Raw genomic sequence first — 14167 nt, forward strand, 5'->3', positions numbered from 1 at the left:
GACCACTTACTTAAAAAGAATACACCTGCATATACATTCACACAACACACACACACACACACTTTTTAAGAAAGAATGAATGAGTCTTAAAACCCTGCTGAACAAAGCGAAGCATACATAGCCGAGTACACAGTATATACAATGTTCTATGACTGCCCGTGTGACATTCCAGAACAGATTGGATTAACCAACAGTTACAGAAAGCAGGACACGGGGGGTGGGGGTGGGAGAAGGATAGTGACTGTAAAGGGAAGTAAGGGAGGTTTTTGAAAGCATGGAAACGAACCATATGTTGATTATGGTGGTGGTTATAGGAGCATATGTATTTCTGAAAACTCAAACACTACACTTAAAATAAGTAGGACATTTAACTGAACACCAGCTCTAATAAGTTGATTGAATAAAAAGCAAATCAAGGCTACAATAACGATACCAGCACACAACCTTTCGGCTGACTGACAGGACTGGCAAAGCATCAGTGTCAGATGAAAATGGAAAGCTACCTCAGGGAGAGAAGCTTCAACTGGACCACTTCATCCCCCTGTGCTCACCCACAGCCTAGCTCTCCAATCTCAACTGTCTTATCGAAATTCCCTATCATGCCCAATAGAAACACAGATTCTGCCTAGTTAGAAGTGTTATCAGACAGGAGGTGGTGGCACACGCCTTTGATCCCAATGCTCGGGAGGCAGAGGCAGGCGGATCTCTGAGTTCAAGGCCAGCCTGGTCTACAGAGCAAGTTGCAGGATGACCAGAGCTATACAAAGAAACCCTGTCTCAAAAACCAAAACAAATTGTAAAAAAGTGTTATCCACAGGAGCAGCCAAAAATTGGAAGCAACTCCATTATTTATCAACATTAGCCAAGTACTCAGCAGCCCAGCTAGTCTAGCCACCCAGTAAAAAAGAGCAATGTACTAGAAATGGAAAATGCAGAGGGGCAAATTACATATGCACAAAACAGGAGAATTTCACCAACATAATCATGGGGAGAGAGCATGCCCATCTAACTGAAAGAGAGAGCAGTTAACCTGTACATATCTTTGGGAGAGTTGGCCGGCAATGGGAACTCTTCAAGGGCTTGGGAAATGGTCTCTATCACATTCTGAGTGGCAGTCATAGTATGTGTTATGAAATTCACTGAGCTATATAGTTAAGGTGTGTTATTTCCTGTATATAAGCTACAATCAACATTAGTATTCACACACATGCGTACACACACACCACCGTTTTTAATCTATCATTGTTTGCTTCCTTTGTTTCCCAAGAGAGTCTGTCCCTCAGAGTGTCTGGGATGAAACTGCTCAAATCTGATACCAAGCAACCAAGGAGAACTTCTGACAAAATGCTGACAATACAAATGGTCTTGAACCGGGCGGTGGTGGTGCACACCTTTAATCCCAGCACTTGGGAAGCAGAGTCAGGTGAATCTCTGTGAGTTCGAGACCAGCCTGGGCTACCAAGTGAGTTCCAGGAAAGGCACAAAGCTACATAGAGAAACCCTGTCCCGGGGGAAAAAAAAGTGAACAAATGGTCTTGAGATGGTATTTTTTAAATATATGTAACAGAGGTTGTAGGAAATTTAAATAATACATTATTTTTTTAAGGTTTATTTATTTATTATGTATACAGCACGCATGACTACAGGCCAGAAGAGGGCACCAGATCTCATTACAGATGGTTGTGAGCCACCATGTGGTTGCTGGGAATTGAACTCAGGACCTCTGGAAGAGCAGCCAGTGCTCTTAACCTCTGAGCCATCTCTCCAGCCCAATACATTATTTTTTAAAAGAACTACACAGAACTACTAGAATTTAAAATTTTAACACAGTTAAAGAGATGTCACATAAAAGAATAACAAGATAAATATTTATGTACAACTTTCAAAAGTACAATCCATGTAGAAATTAATTTTTCTTATGCAGTGTTGGGACTCAACTGCAGGGCCAGGAGCACACTACACAGGAGACCTACCACTGAGCTACAGGCCTTAACCAGGCTATGTATTTTGCCACCTACTAACAGAATTAAAGTTACAGTGACAACATACTGATATCTACCAAATTGATCAACAGATTATAAAAATCAAATGGCCAATTTCAAGAATGTGATCAGTGAATATATATATCTTAGCTGTAAAAAGCATTTTAAAGCTGTTTTTGTTTTGTTTGCAGAGCTAAGAACTGAACTCAGAGCCTTGCCCATTTAGGCAAGAGCTGGTACTACTACTGAGCTAAATCTTCAACCCTAGGACTTTGTCCTTTAAAGTTTTAAGACCTCACAGGTCTGGCAAGATGGCTCATGGGTAAAACGTGCTTGCATCTTGCCATGTGGCCCTGAGGACCTAAGTTCAATTCTTGAACTCATGTCAAAGAGCTAGCTGTGATGACTCACAACTACACCAATAATTCCATGACTCCTATAGTGAGATGGGAGACAGAGACAGGAGAACGCAGGGGAGGAGAGGACCAAGCCCCAGAAGCTGTTCTAACCCCCAAGCACACCAGTGGCCTGTGCACGTCCACACTCTCACACACAAACAGTATGTCTTTTCTTTTTCTCTAAGAAAAAGTATATTCTTTTGTCAATCCATAGGCCTATCATGCTCACATCTATCCGTACACTCTATCCAATCTATATCTAAAATGACTCATCTCCTCCTCTTCCACCATCTGTTACTAGCTTGCCGTTTCTTCCCTCAAATAATGCAACAGTCTATTAACTGCTCCAATTTTTCTTGTTTCAATGCAGCCTCCAAACTGACTGCCAGAATAATCCTGTAAAGCACAGATGCTGCTCCGACTTCTATAATCCACATCCACCGCACTCATCTTCTGGTCCATGTAGGAATCACAAACTCACATGTATCTGCAGATGTCATCAAGAGAGCATGACGGGGCCACAGTGGACAGGAAAGCACAAGTTCTGGTTCAAAAGGCTCCAGTTTTCACACAAAACCAGAAATGGATGTTGACATGCAAAGTCCCAATCCTTAAGATCTGTGCAGAATAAAATTCTCTGCGGACTCCTACCTGTACGTACAGTAGTCTGTAACTTATGACCTAAAAGAAGTCCGAGATTTAGTTATAACCTTGGAAAGATATTATATCATCTACCTCAAATGTTTCACTCAGCTGTACTCAGCAATCCATGGGACTACTTACTCATCCTTCCTCATAGAAATCACACACCTTTGCCAGGCATGGCTGACACATAGCTGTAGCCCTAGTCCTTGAGAAGTCCAGGCAGTAGAGTGTCATAAGTTCAAGGCCAGCCCAGGCTACATAGCTATACTCTCTCTCATAAAAATGTGAGGGACAGGCCAGGCGGTGGTGGTACACACCTTTAATCCCACCAGAGGCAGGCGGATCTCTGTGAGTTCAAGGCCAGCCTGGTCCAGAACAGGCTCCAAAGCTACACTGAAAACTCTGTTTGGAAAAACAAAAACAAAACAAAACCATGAGGGACAGCAGGTACCTGCACTCACATGCACATAATTAAAAACTAAAAGGGGTGGGGTGGAGTAGAGAAACAGATCAGTGGTTAAGAGCACTTGCTTTTGCAGAGGACCAGGGTTCAGGACCCACAGGGTGATTAACAACCATCTGTAACTCCAGTTCCAGGGAATCTGAGGCCCTTTTCTGACCTTCATGGACACCAGGCACACATGTGGTGCACATATATACATGCAGACACATAAAATAAAACATACAAAATCTAAAAAAGTAGAATTCATGTTAAAAAGGAAACAAGAAAGACAGCCTTCTAGCCATTGTCGTTTCGTTACCTTTGCTATGGCAGCCCCCTGTCCCAGTATATCTATGCCCATGTCGAATTTCTGCCAAGCCTCCAGCCTACGGAGCTGGAGAGATGACGGCTCAGTCTTGTTGTGTAAGTATAAGGCTAGGAGTTCAGATTCCAGCAGCCATGTAAAAGCTGGGTGCGTCCTGCGTGTGCTTTAACCATAGCATAACCTAGCCCAAAAGGTACAAGCTCCACGCTCACGAGAGACCCTGACTTAAAGAGCAAGGCCTCAGAGTGAAGGGAAAGACACCCAACACCTCCCTTGGGCCTCCTGTGCACACACACAACACACATAAAAACAACACTCACACACAAAATAAGCAACTAAACGTCCCTCAGGAAACTGCCTTCCTTCTAATTCCCACAACACCAAATAAATTCATGTCTCCACACAAGACTGCAAACCACTTGAGCAATATACATGCTTGACTCTACTCTGTATTTCCGCATTACCAAAGAAAACATGCTCAATAATGACTGAATGAAACTACTTACCTACTTAGGGAACAATGTGCACCTCAATTTGATGGTCATTGTGTTAAAAAGATCCCTTAGGTTTTTCAGTATCGAGACTATCAAGGTCAGAGGGAGGAAACTGTAATATTAAATTTGAATGAGAAATAACATGAACTCATAGTTCTTTTTTAACATATTTCTTAGCCTGTCTACCACAAGGGTCTACAAACAGAGACAACAAATAGTTTCTAGAAATAAGCCCCATAAAAAGCCACAGTGTCACACAACATAGACCTAAGACAATTTGATCCAAAAAGCCAGAAAATACACAGGCTGGTTGGGGGTGGGGTGCACATCAAAAGAAAGTGGGAGCTAGCTAGAAGGGGTTCTCATTAGCCAAATCTGGGACACGGAGAATCAGTAAAGCTGGTAATTGACTGTTAACACACCAAATAAACAAAGGCCCACGAGAGTACTGTGGCACAGATAGAGAGGTGGAGAATCAGGCTAGTTCTGTGAACACTAGCTGATAAACAGAAAAAGAATAACAACTAGACCACCATTTTGTAATTATAAGGAGTGACTCCTTGTTCAGGATATTGCAGTCTCTAGGTGAGGAGCAAGACTGTGAGAAGGTACCAAACAGTGCCCTGCAGACAAACGCACCAAGAGCAGAGGAGAAAACTGCAATGACTACAGAGACCTGGCTGCTGCCACCTTAACCAAGGGACAATGCACAGCTCCTAATGCCTCGTGATGGGATCTGATGTGAGACACGTTTCTCCAGCGATGAAGCATTCCTACCAAAAGCTCCAGTTTACAGGAAGTACAGACGCTAAAGAAGTAAGTTCAATGACACCGCAAGGAAATACTCAAATGAATGCAGAACGGTGCACATCGCTGCCCATGTACAAGGCAACTCACTAAACTGGGCTCTTCTGAGAAGTCAGTGGGGAAAAGAAGGAAAAACCAATAAACAGCCTGTTCTAAATTAAGAGACTAAGTACAAACTTAGGGGCAACAATACCATAATGCTTGCAACCTACTTAATTTTTTGGTTTTTGTTTTGTTTTTTTCAGCAAAGGAAAGATTTGCACCAGGGTAAGAAAGGAGGAGGTAGGGGAGGAAAACAAGAAGAGAGAGGAAGCAACACAGAAGATGCCAAGGTGGTGCTGAGCCCGGGGAAAGAATGCTTGCTCCTGTTTGACTCCAACTATGTGCATCTGCTATTTCTCATGCCAAGTCAGGAGGCCAAGTCAGTCAGTGCCAGAGCAACTACCAGGCAAGCAGAAAGCCCTGGGGTTGGGGTGGACAGGGAGGAGGACCACAGTTTTTAAAACCTCCACTTTAGAAGGCCACTTAACCACCATTAGAGACTCAGGAGACAAGGGCAGCCATGGTAAAGCCCGAATGAGGTGCAATGAGGAAGACCACATTCAAGTCTTCGCACACGCTGGGCAAGCCACTGAGCTAAACCCTTGCCTAGGGCCAGCCCTTCTTTCAAAGGACCTACCCAGCCCACCTTCTCCTCAGAATCTGCCCTAAAGTTACACTCTTCAAATGTGAACTGGCATATGCACAAAATTATTTTTGTAGCATTATATGTTATAGCAAACAAAAGACTGGAAATGACCCACACACCATCCATCATTCCAGACTAGCTACACAAATTACAGCCTATTTAGACAATAAATCAGCTTGCATTTTTAAAAGTATCCCTCAAAAAGCGAGAGCCCTTTGGAAACTGATATGCCAGGTGATCACATCATATTTTACACTAAAATAGGGAAGATTCAGGGACTACACAGATGGCTCAGCAGTTAAGAACACAGAGACCTGGATTTAATGCCCAGCACCCACTCAGTAGTTCACAACTGTCTGTAACAGGGCTTCCAATGCCCTTTTCTGGCTTCCTCGGTTACCACGCACATGTATGGTACACAGGCATGCATGCAGAAAAAAAATTACACATACAATAATATTAAATAAAATAATTTTATAAAAAAAAAAAGGTTCAGGCTATGCATGCATGACAGAGCATTCCTTTAATCCTGGCACTCAGGAAGCAGAGGCAGGCAGTTCTCTGAGTGTTCAAGGGCAAGCTGGTCTACATAATAAGTTCCAAGCTACCCAGGACTCTAGTGAGACCCTCATCTCAAAATAACAACAATAATAAAAACATTAGTAATAATAAAAAAGTATATACGAATATAGAAAGATAATGCATGAATGTAGAACAAGAGCCTTGCAATTTCTTTTGCACTATGTACTCTATGGTTCATACCACACATACATATAATTCACTTTAAAATGTGTCAAAGCCGGGCGGTGGTGGCGCACGCCTTTAATCCCAGCACTCGGGAGGCAGAGCCAGGTGGATCTCTGTGAGTTCGAGGCCAGCCTGGGCTACCAAGTGAGTTCCAGGAAAGGCGCAAAGCTACACAGAGAAACCCTGTCTCGAAAAACCAAAAAAAAAAAAAATAAAATAAAATGTGTCAAGTACTAATGGCCATCTCCATCGGTCTTAAGTAATTAAGGTAGAAATAACATGTAGTTAAAAAGAATTGAGTTCAAAATCCCTCAAGAAGGGCATGAAGAAATAGCTAAGCAGTAAGGAGCATTTGATAGTCTTGCAGAGGACCCATGTTCAGTTCCCAGAACCCATGTGGCAGCTCATAACCATCTCGGACTCCTCTTCTGACCTCCATGGGCACTGCACACATACGGTACACATACATACAGGCAAAACACCCATACACATAAAATAAATGAATAAATCTTTTTCTAAATCCCCTGAGGAATGGTGAATTTGAGGCCAGCACGAACTACACAAGGAAACTCAAAATGAACTCTCTAAAGAAGTGCTGCACTGGAGACCAACCCAGCACCTCAATTAGTCCAACTCAGCTCACTTGGACTCCAGCGCTGCACAGCTGTTTCTTTAACTGACACGTAGGTAAAATGGCTGACTTGTATTTAGGCTCCATGTTGTGATGTTTGAAAAGTCTTTCAAAACACCGTGTTGTACTCTCCAGAGCTGGGGAGAGGCATTCAGAACTGAATGCTGGCTAGGAGGGTGGACAGCATTTTCCTACCCTGCTTGGTTCTTTTTCTCTCGTTTTAGTAAGCAGATGTAGAACTGAAATTGTGTGAATTAATGAAGGATGTATGGTGGCTTTTTGAAAACATACTTTAAAAACTGTGCCTCTATTGATCAGCCAGTTAAAGTAAGAGAGAAGACGGCACAGGAATGTATGTGATGATGTCATCTGGGACCGGGAACAGCAAGCAGGAGTAAGGAAATCAGGGTGGCCACATCACAGCCCATCCCTGTGTTGGCATTCCCAGACACAGTCTGGGTTTGAGTAATCTCATAGCTCTATTAATAAAGGCAGATACATGAAGGCAAAGGCTACCAAACTTCTCTATTTGGTGAGCTCAGAGCAATGTTACACATAGATACCTCTACCCTTAGATCTTCTCATCTCTAGGCAAATCAAATTCGTTATTCCTCTCAGCCAACATAACTCATTCTTTCTTCTCCCCTAATCTCGTGCTCTATTACAGTATAACTCATCCTGAGAAAGAAAGCAAACATCTACCCAAGGGCCCAAGGCAGAGAGAAAAATCTAAAACTTATGATATTTACTCAATTCCGCTGCTACTAAAACCAGCCCTTAAACTCTGTAGATCCTCCACCTGTAACTTCCACAAAGCCACAGACAGCCCCCTCGCCAGCCCGCTGCCCCCAAGCACTTTGGCTCACTTTTATCACTGGCCACTAAGCCCAACAGATCTCTGCCTTCAGTCTCTTCATCCTGCATCTACTTGCCAAGCTAACTTCCCAAAATACCATTCGCTTGTGTTACCTTTTCTACTTCAAGAACAGAAAGAAAACAAAATGAAAGTAATGACGCAGGAGACTAAAACAAGCTCCACGGAAAAACATGCTGTAATGCAGGGAGGATGTACTATTTATTGGGTATGTGGTCCTCAGAGTATGCTCCTATTTACAGCATACTATGTGGTCAAGTTACATAAGCTTAGTAAGTCAACTATGTCCTTAAGAGTGGAAAATGGACAGAAAATGGGTCACAGCAGTGACAAAGGAACTCATGCAAAACCAGGGGCCAGGGCTGGGGAAATGGCTCAGAGGAAAAAACTCTTGTCCTGCAAGCTGGAGGAGGGGCATCAGAATCCCAGCACAAGTGGGTGCGGCCTCCCAAGGCTTGGGAGGTGGAAATCGGATCCTTGGAGCAAGCTGGTTAACTAGACTAGCCAATTCATGAGTTCTGGATTCAGTGAAGTGCACTGTAATGAGAACTGAAGCAAATAAAGTGGAGAGCAAGGGAGAAAGACATCTGACATCAACTTTGCATGCACACGAACACATACACACAAGCATGCATATACACATGAATGCATGACACATACACATGCAAGAAGAAGAAGGAGGAGGAGGAGAAGGAGGAGGAGAAGAAGGAGAAGGAGAAGAAGAAGAAGAAGAAGAAGAAGAGGAGGAGGAGGAGGAGGGAAGAGGAAGAGGAAGAAACAAGAACCTCTCAGACTTCTAAGTCAAAAGTCCATTCAAGCTGAATATGCTAAGTGACCTAAAGCAAGTGCTCTGAAGCAGGCGTGGTAGCATGCAACTATAATCCCTGCACCGAGGGAGGGTAAAGGAGGCCCACAAGTTCCTGCCCAGCCTGGACTACATACAAAACCCTAGCTGCTCAAAAACAAAGAAAAGGCGGGTGGAGAAGAGGAAAATTCAAAACCCCAAATGCCTTAATTAGAAAAGGGTTTGGAAAGTGAGGTTTTTGCCATCAAGAAATCTATCCACTCCACAGGAAACCAAATCCATCCAGCAGATATCTTACTTAACAGACTGAGTCCATGACATGACCTGCTAGGCAAAGCTCACCTACCGCAAGAGAATGTAGTCATTGACTAGAATCTGCAGGCCCTTCCGAATTAAACATATAAATTAACATCTAGCAAATCTTTCTGTAAGTGTATACTTAGGTGTCGGGTGGTGGTGGTGGTGGTGGTGGTGGTGGTGGTGGTGGTGGTGGTGCACACCTTTAATTCCAGCACTGGGGAGGCAGAGGCAGGTGGATTCCCATGAGTTCAAGGCCAGCCTGATCTACAGAGAGAGTTCCAGGACAGCTAAGGTTATACAGAGAAACATGGTCTCCAAAAGAGTATACTTAGGCTGGGGATGTAGCTCAGTTGGTAGAGTACTTGCCTAGCATGCACAAAAGCCCTGGGTTTGATCACCACCATTAAATAAAACAGTATAGTCATGCATGCCTGTAATTCTCAGCACTCCCAAGGTAGATGCAGAAACATCACTAGTTCAAGGCCATTCTCTGCTATAGAGTGGGTTCAAGGCTAGCCTGAGCTACATGAGACTCTGCCTCAAAAAAGGAAAAAAATATATATACTAAACATGCCAACTACATATTATCATTGTAAACTTATAAAATTAGTTTCTGGTCTTACACAACAGTATTGTAAAGCTACTGATGTCAACCCATCCCTAGGATAACGACGCACTTTGAGCACACTGAATGGATCTGATTTCTGAGGGTGCTAAAGGCATCATCTTGGATGATGACAAATTCTAAAATTACATGTGCCTATTTAAATATAAACTGAGTTAGTGACATTACAAAATTGTCACATATGCCGGTACACTGACACACACCTGTAATCCCAGCCCTCCAGAGAACTAACTACACAGGAGGATCAGAAGCTCAATGTAGCCGGGGCTATGGGGCAAGACCCAGTCTCAGAAACAGAAAGCAGGAAGCAAACACTTTGACGACTACCGACTGTTATTCTGAAGAGAAGAGGTTTCAAACATCTTGACCATGCAGGGTTTACCACACAGATGAAAGACCATCCCAAATTCACTATTGGGGTTTGCTTGGGAAAGAGAGCGCCTGGATAGCTAACAGGACCTGAAGGCTAGACTTTTTTTAGGAGAAGGGCAGAAACAGACATTCAACAACTGCTTCCTTTTGTTTTTTTATTGAGACAGTATCACGCTCTATAGCCAAAGCTGCCTGGAACTCACGGCCAGACTCCCAATACGAGGATTGCAGGCTCATGAGCTGCCACAACCAGCGTCAACATTTCTAAACGTAAGGAAATTGTACACCCTGTTCAAGGAGACTTTTGCCTGTATACTTGTGAAGAGCACAGAGGACAGAGACCCATTCTCTAAAACCATACTGCCTGGATGCCTCTCTTACCTCTGCTCTTGAGCACATTATTAGCAACTGTATGCACTGGTTTCCTCGCAATGAAGGGCGAGGAGTTCTTGCCTCCCCAGGTTATTGTAAAGATACAATGATTTCATATCTAATCTGTAACTAGAGAGTAAGTGCCCAGGAACTATTACCTGCTCTTCTTTCTATACTACAGCCACCACCCACCACTCATAAGGTGGTATGGGAAATGTTTACCTAAAATATTGGCAAATGCAAAGAAATCTAACTCAAACAGGTCAAAATGTCAGTCTATAACAGAAAATTTTCAAACAGTATAGGGTGTAGGCAATCTAGAGGAAATGTAAAGTAATGAAAAGGTTGTGTTTTCAAGAGTTACCTGACAATATCTGACAGATGACAGGTCAAATGAAGTGTATGCATTTGAGCTATAAGCTTTTTGAGTAAAGCAACAGTAAATACTAAGAAGGGATGGGAAAGATGGAGGGTTGAATTCATTGGCGCTCCTTGTATACAGCACACTGCATTTCAATGGACTGTGCCTCTCTTGTGCTCCTCAATTACTTTCACAGTCACTAAAGAGCTGATGAATTTTCAGAAAGCAAGCAGAGCACCAAAAATGACCAAAATACTGTTCTGCTAGTTTATGTCAACTTGTCACAAGTCAGAGCCACTGGACAAGAAGGAGCTTCCACTGAGAAAACAATTCCATAATACAGGGCTATCAGCAAGCCGCCTGGCCAGGTTTTTTCTTAATTAATGATTGACGAGGGCCTAGTCCATTGAGAATGGGGCCACCTTAGGCTAGTGGTCCTGGGTTCTATAAGAAAGCAGGCTGAGCAACCCATGAGGATCAAGCCAGTTAGCAGCACCCTCCATGGCCTCTGCTTCAGCTCCTGCCTCCAGGTTCCTGCCCTGTTTGAGTTCCTGTCCTGGTTGAGCCGACTCAACTCTTTCATCCCTAACTTCTGGTCTTGGTGTTTCATCACAGAAATAGTAACCCTGACTAGGACATGCCAACAATGAGCTAGCATGTCCTCTTCAGTGAAAATCCACTGTGAGGGAATGAAGAGATGCTCAATGAAGGGCTGCTGCACTTCACGAGGACCCAAGCTGTCCATTAAATTAAAAAAACATCAAAAATAAATACAAGTCATCTCAGAGCTCGAGGTAGCACACCTATCATCTGAGCACCTGCCTCCTGCCAGTGAAGCAGAACCAGAGAGTTGGGGTTCGTCAGGAGACCCTGAATAAAAAATAAGGTAGAAGAGCTATTGAGAAGGACACTCGCCATCAACCTGGCTTCCACATGTACCCTCATCCCTGAAACAGACACAACGAGCACACTTACTTCACTTAAAAAAAAAGTGAGAATCCAGAGGCTTAAGTTCAGTCTCACTGGACAGAAAGGTCCGGCCAGGCCTGACTCCAGCTCTGCCATTCCCTAGCTGCACGGCCTGGGTTACCTGCCCTTCCTCAGTACCTTCGAGCTTCACTCCACTACCTAAAATCCAAGTGAAGCACGCACCAATGAAGAAACATGCCAAGGGCCTACTGACAGACAGGGCCTAGAAGTTAGCAATGCGCCCAACAGCTGCTGTGGAGGGAGGGAGGGGCTCTGCCTGAGAAGACCCTCTAGGAATGCCCAACAGACTGGCCAGGCGGCAGCGGCGCACGCCTTTAATCCCAGCAGAGCCAGGTGGATCTCTGTGAGTTCGAGGCCAGCCTGGCCTGGTCTACAGAGCGAGATTCAGGACAGGCACCAAAAATTCATGGAGAAACCCTGTCTCAAAAAAAAAAAAAAAAAAAGAAAGAAAGAAAGAAAAAAAAGAAAAAGTAATCATTCAAGAAAATGTCTCAAAATGGTCACTCATTTTATAAACTATCTCCCCAGAACCCCCAAATCCCTGCTTATTCCCTATTGAGACTTTGCCTAGAAGACATTTAAGCCTACAGCTGTATTGCTCACATTTATGCAGTTCTTCCTGGTAATTCTGCCACAGCCCCTTCATTGACCCACATACACACACAGCACTAAGCACAAATATCCACTATGTCCTCCACCCCAGCAATGGAAAAGGATGGACTGGGATTACAGGTGTAAGCCACAATACCCAACTCTAAAAAGATTGTTTTACTTTTGAAAGGTCTCTCGGTGAGGTGAGTCCCACAAAACAACACACACAGGGTGACGGCTTACCTGGAAGTACTCTGCACTTCAGATCCACCACTGACTGAATGGGGCATCCCCTTTCAGACTAGTCTGAGAAAAGACAGCGGTCAAGCGTCTTCCAAGACTCTCCGTTTACTGTATCCAGCTTTCTTCAACAAAATCCCAAACATGCACTTCGGTAACTGTTGAAAGACAGAGAGCAATCCATACACCCACCATGGCACCAGCGGCAAACGACAGCCACCAAGAATGGAAAGAAAGGCCGATGGAATGGTGGATCTGAGGACAGACCTTGGACATGAAGGGCCTGGGGCAGTACCCCTCAGCCCAGCACTGAGAGAAATAGTGAAATACAGCTAATATTAACATTTACTCATGATAAATAGCATACAGTCTACAAATGAGAGCAACTAAGACCGACTTAACCATCCACATAAGCTGTCCCCGATCATTCAATACAATGACAGTAATGTCAGTTTTCTATGACAGCTCTTCCAGCACTACAAAAGCAGTTTGCCGGTCACAACGAAAATAAGCGAGGGTTCAAATAGCTCCCAGTGTTTACTAACATTCCCATCAAAGAAACATTTGGTTTGCCGCTGAAGAGACATCAAACCTACATACATTACTCAAATCCTTGATGTTCAATCGGAATCCAGAACCTTCTTAAGCATGACAATCAAGGTAAGAGTGAACTTACAGGTCACTAGAGGCCAATACCCTACAACAGCTGATCATCAGGTAAACCAAAGAGACAATCAAGAACACTAATCAATAATTTACAAGATGACACTCATAAACATTACAGCCAATCCAAATTCTGTTCATTCTTTTCCTACCATATGAGCTCCCCATTAGACTGCAAATCCTAACCAACCATAACAAAAGAGAAAAGACATTAAAGAGGATGGACAACCAGAGAGAATATGTAGATTCAACTTACTTGCCACACGACTGCCGAAGTGCCCTGCAGTATTGAACACCTATGGGCAGCTGAAGGGCCTATTTAATTCAAGACTGTCTCCCGAGTCCCCTCCTACAGGAGCTGAAGCCATGGCATTTTCACAAAGCACAACTGCCCCGAGTACAAGGGTCAGGCAACTCATTACTTTTGGGACAGAAGACATTAATACTCTCACAGGCCCTAGGGTAATGAGAATTTCATCCTGGTTGACACAAAGAGCAAACTCCAGATTATTCCACATAGAAAGGCATCCCATTACCAAGGAGCCATGTAACTGCAAGGTCCCAGGCACTAATGTCATAGCAAAACACATCCTAAAGGTGCCTTAGTCCCCTCCGAGCAGCAAACAAGTTCCTGATAAGGACTTTCTAATCCTTCTGAACTCTGACTTCCAAGATGCGGTCGGTGACAGTCCACAGGCGACATCGACAGTGCTGACGTCAGCACTCTGGGCGCTGAAGGAACTGAACGCCCATCTGAGGGACTGCATCACAGTGACCAGATACACACCCTGCAGTCCTCACAACTTAAAGAAAGC

At 43.8% G+C, this 14167-nt stretch overlaps 1 protein-coding gene across 6 annotated transcripts in view; it reads right to left on the reverse strand.

Annotated features, from left to right (window-relative positions):
* Fbxw11 (F-box and WD repeat domain containing 11) overlaps positions 1-14167 on the reverse strand; it is a 106189-nt gene that overhangs the window by 80325 nt on the left and 11697 nt on the right. For 2 of the 6 annotated variants that reach the window (XM_015997608.3, XM_015997607.3), the window contains exon 2: positions 12693-12847. The exons of the other annotated variants lie outside the window; for them this stretch is intronic. The gene's annotated coding sequence lies outside the window, so the exon portion shown is untranslated. The remainder of the gene's footprint in view (positions 1-12692; positions 12848-14167) is intronic. 6 annotated transcript variants of the gene reach the window in all.

Source organism: Peromyscus maniculatus, chromosome 8 (genome assembly GCF_049852395.1).
Source record: "Peromyscus maniculatus bairdii isolate BWxNUB_F1_BW_parent chromosome 8, HU_Pman_BW_mat_3.1, whole genome shotgun sequence".
Taxonomy (NCBI): domain Eukaryota; kingdom Metazoa; phylum Chordata; class Mammalia; order Rodentia; family Cricetidae; genus Peromyscus; species Peromyscus maniculatus.